The 7,854-nt window shown below is 42.6% G+C and overlaps 1 long non-coding RNA gene across 1 annotated transcript in view; it reads right to left on the reverse strand.

Moving 5' to 3' along the window:
- Positions 1 to 3,735: 3,735 nt before the first annotated feature.
- Positions 3,736 to 7,854, reverse strand: part of LOC138956364 (uncharacterized) — a 128,099-nt gene continuing 123,980 nt past the window's right edge. Inside the window, exon 3 of the long non-coding RNA XR_011452633.1 lies at positions 3,736 to 5,187. This is a non-coding gene — a long non-coding RNA (uncharacterized lncRNA). The remainder of the gene's footprint in view (positions 5,188 to 7,854) is intronic.

The following is a 7,854-nucleotide window of genomic DNA, read 5'->3' on the forward strand; positions in this document are numbered from 1 at the left end:
TTTGCCGAAGACGTTGCTGGATTCAGTGACTCCGATTCTCATGCCGAAATATGTGACGCTTGCTGAATATGCGGACGAAGAGGAGACAGACCGTCCGCTTTTCAGTGTCAAAAACACCGTTGGCGTTTCTAATGGCACTGCATCAACTGCAAGAACACACGTAGTTGAGGCGAGTTGTAGAGGAGATGTGATGGAGGTGCATGCTGCAGTTCGTTAATTGCAACAGGGCTGTGATGTGCTCGAGAGAACTCGCCTTCGTTGCTGCAAAGCCAATGGAACTGGCTGCAAACAGATTAAAGTTCCCGACGCTGCACCCAGAAATACTCGTCGTGGATGTATCACCCAGTTTGATCCGGAGGAAATTGTAGCTCTACAGCTCTCAGTGCAAGACATGTGACATGTATAAAGGTGAGGTTGGAGGTGGTGTCAACATTGATGTGCAAGAGCTTTTGTGGTGAACAGACTGTCACAGTGGAGGAGTTCCTGTGTTTGGGATCTACATTCTGATCTGTACGTATTCCTATTCGATGCCAACAAAGTGATTGATACAAGTAAGTTGATTTTGCTCAAGTGTTTGTCAAACTAATGGACAAAAACGTAGGTGAGATGCATGTAACCTCTTTATTCCTGATAATGACAGTGAAAATGTTTGCTGATGTGTATGACCTGTATTTGACCGTTTTCCTCCACATGTATGATGTAAACAAAGCCTTCAAAAATGGTGATAATTGTTCTTTTAACCCTTCGTTTTGCATTTAAATGATGCATGAAAGATCAAAGTACACTTGTGCAACATTTGGAAGGGTGAGGTTAATTTTCAACCCCCGTTGCTAAGGAAAATGTGAAGCTGGTGCCTTCCAAAACTTTCAAGCCCGATTTCTCAAAATGGCCGCCGGTCAACTTCTTTCATAAAAATGGCCGTAATATCGTTATTTATTGACCTAGAGCTTTAATTTTTTTTTCTAAACATCCAGGAAAGACTAACAATTTCAAAATAATAACTAACTCAAATCATCCAAATTTCGACGACTGATTTTGTGATGGACTGTCACAAATGACGCCGCATTGCCTACAGGCTGGCGCGCACTGGAATTCGTTAACTGAGAATTGAGTTAAACTATAACACAACAGTGACAACAGCGATAGCTCTCACACTCAAAGCCACTGATAAGGTAAGCTATATCTGTTCCACAGACAGACAGACAGACAGACAGACAGACAGACACTCACACACAAACACACACACACACATACACACACACACACACACACACACACACACACACACACACTCGCACACACGCACACATACTCACACAGGCTCACTCATGCACGCACACGCACACACACACACACACACATACACACACTCACACACACACACACACACACATATATATACACACACAAATTCTCCCTCCCCTACCGCCCTTTCCCCATCCTCCACCTCCCACCTCGCCTATATCGATCCAGAGAATATATCGTACACACACAAAATCCACCGCGAAAGGTTACAGGCAGGGTTGTGCGGGAAGAGCATGACCATTTCCTTCATAAGCGCAGACAGCCGCATGATATTTCCACCCACTGTCCAATAATCCCGTGTGTGGGTTGACAAGGATCATGACCCAGCTCAGTAAGGTCAGTCAGACACTTGCTAAGCCACCGCGGCTTGAAGTGGTCTCGGGTAAAGCCTGTTCTTAACTGGGCGAAGTCGACTACGCGAAGTGTACTTCGCGAAGCTGGCCGCACTAAACTTTGGCACTGACTTTTCGGTAGAAGGACTTCGCGAAAGTCTTCGCAAAGTCTTCGCGAAGTCCACTCACGTCTTGACCAAGACTGCGAAGTAATGTCGTTGACTTAAATTCTGTCAGTGTTTGACCAAGACTGCAAAAGGCATAGATGGTCGTTGTCTTGTCAAAAAAACACGTTAATGATCGCAGTCTTTAGAAAAGCGTCTTCAAGAATACTGAACATCCCCTTGATGTGCGCAGTCGCTAAGGAGGGCCGCTCACAAGAAACAAGAAACTAAGTCCATCTCACGATGAACACGAGCCGAAATCATATGCACTCGACTTATGAAATAGAAAGAAATCAAATAATTTCTTCTGATAATGGTTTCAATTTGATCAGTAAGTGAGAAGTGTGTCCAATCAATTTCTGTGTCAAAACGAGAACGTTTCTCAGAAAATGAATCTTTAAATGTTAAACATGGTGCAAGTAATTCACTCTCAGAATAATGTGGATATAACAGCATGAGCATACAAAAGAAATTGTCCTCACTAAGTGCTGGAAAAGATGGAAATCTTAAAAGGTTTTAAGCAGTTGTTCGCTTTTTTAACCATTTATCAAAGGTAGGGATGTAAATTCTCTGAAGTCTGAATTTGTTGGAAGAAATGGTTTGTTGTGGAGCTGGACATACTTCAAACCAGGAAGCAAAGAAGAACAAACTCCTGTGCTTGAGTTCAATTGGCCTGTGTCCGTAATAGTCCACAATGTTGTTCACAAATATGTCAGTGCTCTCATCCAATAAGTTGTCCAATTCTAATTTGGTTTTCAGACGCTTGAAGCGTTTTTCTTCAACTCTTGTGTTCACATATATAATTTTTCTGCTAGACTTGACTAAGTAAAAGTTGCCAAGACGATATGAAGCTTCTTGGCTACTCATTCTGCGATGTTGTAACAAACAGTTACCAATCTTCATCAGTCGTTGAAACGTTGAAACTGATTCAATCTGGTCTGACATCTCTTGAATAAGCTTCCCCAATGCATTTTTCAAGTCATCAGGCTCAGATTTGCATATGTATGCACAAACATAATAAGCATCACTTTCAGCATTGCAAATAAGTTGAATATCCATGTTCGCTCTCCAGTGTCTTAAAATGACAGGATTGTAAGCATTGACATATCGGGCCTGTGGTGAACGTTTGCTTTCATAAAACTTGCCCTTGGAATCATCATTGATTTCAAAGTTTGTGTTTATTTTTGTTTCTGAAGAAGTTTGTTTTGGAAAGCCAAATCGACAACTGGTTTTAAAATGTGAACTGCAGTAAGATGTATGAGAATGAATTTGAACTCTTTCAACCAATTTGAATAGTTCTGCATCGTCATTGTCAGGAAAATCTGTCACAATACACTTTTCAATGTAATCAATCAAAAAGGCTTTGGTTGTTTCATCCACATTTTGGGGAAAGTCATCAATCCATAAAAAACATGTGAATGTGGGGACTACCACGATTTTGGAATTCCACACGATGAAAATAGTCAACAACTTTGCCTAGTGGTTCAGAAGGTCCTAAGATAATATGTTTCATGAGGTTTTGAAATCGACGATCAAAATGTACTGCACTCATAAAAGGATCTTGGATGACAGTTTTTGCAAAAGAAGATTTTGAAGAAGCATCCTCATAAGAAACATTCTTTGCTGTCATTTCAACTTCAGGCCAATGAAGATCATCAGCAGATAATGTCATAAACAGTGTTGGTGGTCCCAAACTACGAAACATGGCAAGCAAATCATACAGTTTATTGCGAAAATATGCAGCCGTTCCTGGTATACTTTTCATGAACATGTATGAAGTATCATGCAATGAGATGTTACGATTTCTAGCATCTTTGGCACACACTCAGTTATTATTTCCAGTCGCAAAAGGAGATGTAATTTTCATGTACAAGAACCTGCTTGTTTCAGAAGAAGTTTATCAAATGCGACAGCTGATTGAAGAAGATACATCATGTCTGTTCTGAATCGGTTGTCTTTGTTGTACACTCTATTTGGTAGGTACATAGATAACATTATTTTAGTTTGTCTTGGATGATTAAAACCATTGTTTCCTTTCGGAAATAACCAGGGAAAAGCCATTTCCTCTCCCAGTTCAATTTCATATATACTCACAGGAGAATGTTTAGATCTGTGAACATGCAATGTTGACAATACATCTTCATCTTGATTAGACTTTGAGTTTGACTGAAATGCTGAGTTATCAACAGGAACCATGACTTCATGCTGTGTTTCTTCAAAGTTGTTTTCAAAATCGGTATCATGACTACCATCATGTAACTTGTTAGTTGAAAGCAAAGTAATTCTGTAAGCCTGCCACTTATTTATAAAAAGAAACGTTTGATACTTTTACCAAACAGTTAGTATAATGCACGCTCTACCTGTATTCGTCTTTAAATTCTGCAAGACTGAAGCGAAAGAGGTCTGTCTCAGTTTTGTGGTCAGTTTGTTGTGTACATTTACACACGCACAACGAACAACACATGCACAGGCCCGGGGGAAGCTCTCCTTTCTTATGTCAGACCATAGACGTATACATGTAGTTTACATGTTTAGTAGTCATCTATGTGATTGATTACGTGTATGATATGACGGAGAGTCGCATCGGTTTGATGCCGTGAACCCAACCGTGGCTGTGGCTGTCGTTTAAGTAGCCTACTTCTTTATAAAGATTCATTTACATTCTACTTCTGACCAAGGCATGTTTGGTACCTACTGAATCCTTGTTGCGTGTAGTTTTACGTGGCACGTTGCCCAAAGTTGTATTCTTGAGGAGCATAAAATAAAACGTGTTACAAAGTTATCTCAAAACTCTGCAGTGACTGCTCGCGCAGCAGGTCAGCTAATTATAGCACGCAGCCTCCACAGACAGCTCCCGAGCCGAGACCATATGACTCGCCGCTCCTGCGGCTCGTCAATAACGGTTTTAGTTGTGACGAAAAAAAGAACAGGGCCTGAGTACGATGATAAATACAAGATGTATTTTACGACCAGTCGAAAAATACATACATCCCCCCGTGGCTGTCCGCATAACGAAATCGTTTTTCTCGTGTTTTGAACTTGGCAGTGTTACAGCACAGAGCAGAGTCTGTCCCGCACTTTGCTTTGTGTACATCACGTGGCCACCCACACTCCCGCACAACGCAACATTTTCACGAGAAAAACACGTTTATTAGTTTGCTTTGTCTGTGTTACACATTTCTATCTACATTTACCACTAAAACACCAAGTCGTATACTTTATTTTGCAAGTGAATCGTATTCATACAAAATAACGTTATCACGAGAAGAACAAAGGGAAGACACTCTATTATGCAAACATGTTCCGAGCTCAACTGTCCCGCTCGAACCGTGTAGACCCATTTTTGCGGGCACCCCCCGAAGAAATGCAGCCTCATCGGCTTCCACCTGCAATATATTCGTTTTCATTAGGAATGTGACGTCATGTTCTTCGTCAGGTCACACCTATCTCGAAAACTAAGCGTCGCACAGAACCAGCGCCCCTCCATTACGTGGTAGAAGCTCTGTCTCGTCTTCGCCGAGACTGCAAGTGCCGCAGATAGTCGCTGTCTCGGCTAAAAGCTAAAAGGTCTGTCAACAATGCGTTCATCAGTTGATAATTGTTAATTTTATGCAGCTTTATTTTGTTGTTAAAGGAAGCTAATATCACTTCCAGCGCTCAAAATCCAGCACGTTGTAACTTTAAGTCAACTACGTCCATTACCCTTTGCGACATCTCAGATCTGTATCAACTAAGCACAGTACGACAATCGATCTGTCATTAGCCGCTTTCACAATTCGTACACCAAGGACGCATCAAGTAGACACACATGCTTCCGTGGGATGTTTACTTCCACGAACAGTGTTTCGAAAACCTCTTCAAACATCCCGCTGTCCCAGGCTCCCCCAACATTCCATAACACGAAACACGGAACAGAGACAGATAATTTGGGTCAAGTGGCCCTCCCCAGCAGACCAGAGAAGACGCAAATTGCAAGAGCTGATGGGCCCAACAACCTCAAGAAACAAAACGTCCATCAGACAGCCTGTCACAGATCAGGCAATGCTACACCGGCAAACCGTCGGCCAGACTCGATATACCGGAGGGAACCATTTGAGATGTTACGTTCCACGCGAAGAACAAAATACGAGTACGAAAAGTCTGTCCTGCAACTCCCCCCCCCCCCCCCAAACAAAACAAAAACAAACAAGAACCGGCCGTCAGACAGGTCGCAGGTCAGGCAATGCTACACCGGCAAACGGCCAGACTCGGTATGCTGGTGAAAAAATCAGAGAGGTTGTGTTTCATGCGAAGAACAAAATACAAGTACGAGAGGTGGTGGGTCTAAAAAAAACAAGAAACTAAAGTGCCCTCAGACAGGCTGTCACAGATCAGGCAATGCTACCCCGACAAACGGCCAGACACGGTACACTGGAGGGAATAGTTAGAGATGTTACGTTCCACGCGAAGAACAAAATACGAGGGGGGGGATTAGAGATGTTGCGTTCTTAGCGAAATACTATCTACAAGTGCGACGTTGCAATTTTTGGGAGGTGATGGCCCCATCGATCCCAAGAAACAAAACGGCAATCAGGCAGGCTGCTACAGAGCAAAACAGGCTCTACACCGGCAAACGCACAGATTCGGAGGTGAAGGAGAGAAACTGGTTATTCGTCATCGTACATATGGCTCTTCGTAGACATCGCAACTTCTCTACAAAATTATAAGCTGAAAGATCCATGCCGTCTGCTTGTTGTGAAAGAAGTCCAAGATGCCATGTGACACAAACGTCCTGCAATTCCGTCCGACATTTCAACGGATGATTTCCTTCTCTTTTCCCTCCCACGAAAAAGAATTGCTTGGTCCCCACTAAATGGCAAAGGTTCACTTATTACAAGACAGGCGAAGCTTGCGCCGAGGACTACGAGTGACAATAGCAAGAAGAAAGAGGCCACGTGTGATAACATATTCGAGATGTATTCATCAACTGGAACCCATGTGGGGCATACATTACAGAAGACGAAGTAAATGAACAACAACAACAGACAGACAGGCGGACAGACAGTCAGACAGACAAACAGACATAAGGACAACAGACCGCCAGAAGGACAGCCACACACACACACACACACACACACACACACACATACACACACACACACACTCGCTCTCTCTCTTTCTCTCTGACAAACACACACATACACACACACACACACTCTCTCTTTCTCTCTCTCTCTCTGTCTCTCTCTCTCTCTTTCACACACACACACACACACACACACACACACACATACACACACACACACACAATGTTTTTATGCTGATCACATCGTTGTTGGCACGTGAACAACATTGTCATCTGCTTCATTAAAACATGTTATTTCCCCTGACACCATTACCGTAGGGACCGCCACTGTGGCAACTAAATGTCAAGGGTTGCAAAGGAAGTCTGCAAGGGAAACATGTCTCGATGTTCTTTGCTTTCAAAACAGTGCCTATCAGACATCTTCGTCCACAAACTCAATTTTACCCTCCCCATAATAACAGTAACGTAGCGGTCACCACTTTGATGGCGACTAGAATTCAAGGCTTGCAACGGAAGTCTGCAAGAGAACAACAGACGTGGACTTTCTTTGTTTTCGTAATGGTTTCAGTCAGATGTTTTTAGTTCACGATCTTCTGCGCGATTGTTCTGTTCCTAACAAAATAAACGTAGCGACCACCACTTTGATGACGACTTGAAGACAAGGCTAGCAAAGGAAGCTTGCAATGAAAATAAGTGTGGTTTTTCGTAATGATTTCTATCAGACGTCTTCGTTCACCATCTACAGCGCAATTTTACTGTCCCTTACAACTTAACATAGCGAGACCACCACTTTGATGGCAATTATAGATGTCAAGGAATGCAAATTAAGTTAGTCTGCAAGAAAAACAGACTTAAAGTTTCTTTGCTGTCGTAATGGTTTCCGTTAGACGACTGCGTTTACAATCTACGGCACAATTGTACTAGCTGTCCCAAGCAACATTTACATAATAGCAGCCACCACGTTGATGGCAACTAAATGGCAAGGGAT

This window comes from Littorina saxatilis, linkage group LG2 (genome assembly GCF_037325665.1).
Source record: "Littorina saxatilis isolate snail1 linkage group LG2, US_GU_Lsax_2.0, whole genome shotgun sequence".
In the NCBI taxonomy this organism is placed as follows: Eukaryota; Metazoa; Mollusca; class Gastropoda; order Littorinimorpha; family Littorinidae; genus Littorina; species Littorina saxatilis.